The sequence below is a fragment of the Etheostoma spectabile genome, chromosome 9 (genome assembly GCF_008692095.1).
Source record: "Etheostoma spectabile isolate EspeVRDwgs_2016 chromosome 9, UIUC_Espe_1.0, whole genome shotgun sequence".
NCBI classification, from domain to species: Eukaryota; Metazoa; Chordata; class Actinopteri; order Perciformes; family Percidae; genus Etheostoma; species Etheostoma spectabile.
In genome coordinates this window covers 2509303-2510487 of record NC_045741.1, presented here as the reverse complement: position 1 = coordinate 2510487, position 1185 = coordinate 2509303, and positions in this window count along the sequence as shown.

Below are 1185 nucleotides of genomic sequence, written 5' to 3'. Positions count from 1 at the left end.
CGCTCTCAAAACCTAAGTCTTTGCTCTCGATGCTCGATTTTTTGCTCTTGTCTCCGGATTTTTCTCTTGCTGTTGAAAATAATGCCATGGGCGGGGCCACGTTTCTATTGGCCAGTCGGGTAGGCACCGTCTTGTCTTGGGAGTCCATTTGAATCATTACACCATTGTCACCATCATAGATAGAGAACTAGCAGCCAGCCCACTTCTAAATAAATACCTTTTAATTATCTCAACACTTTTTAGCAATCATACTGAAACACTGGCGGTGAGCTCCAGGTCCCGCAGCCGCAGACGGAACGCATTCAGTGGGGCCAAAAGTTTTTTGAGAAACAGAAATAATTGAAGCTGCACATGCATTTTAAATTCCATTAAAGAGGGGTGAAGGTGGGGTCACACTTTAGCATTTAACAAATCTAGCTCCATAAAGTAACTAGTAACTAAAAAAAAAAGTAACTTGCCGAACATGTTTCAGGTACGTAGCCATTTACTCATTTAGAAGATTTGATTTGGATATCATTCTGCCGAGTCTGCCATACTTCGTTCAGTCATGGAGTGGGCCCTGTCTATCTGTAGATAATCTAATCTCCCCTCATCAGTTGGCTCAGCTAACTGAATATCATTCTTTCTAAAAGATAGCACAAACACTCACGCAGTAAAGCGATTGGGATGCTATTTCACAAATTAGGAGACAAGGCCACACGTTACTGTGGTAAACAATGCAATGTGATTGTAGGAAATGAGTGTGAGAGAAAGTTACGGTGTTGTTAAGTTGGAAAATTGCCCGTGGTGGGTAAACTTGCAGATTGAAACCGGCCCTCTTTGTGGCTCAGTGTCATGTTAATAGAACATAACAGAGTGAATCCCAATCTGAAGTTAACCACCCTGTTCAATGTGGCTTTCTTGCTTTTTCCCACAGGGCAAGCAGCTTCATTATGAAGCACCGTGGTCTCCTTTTCATCTCGGTGAGATCACCCCTGTGGGGAATATCAACACAGCCAGCCACGTCTGATGCTCTCATAGTCCTTGTTTAAACACTGAAATAGTACTGAGCCACATTGTTGTGTGGCGCTTTTTTTTTATTTCAATTTTTTAATCTGGTGTGCTTCATAATGCAGCTGCTTTGAACTGCCACAGGACTGAAAGATCTCAGCAGAGAAAGGAGATCATCAATTTCTGAGGGAACCC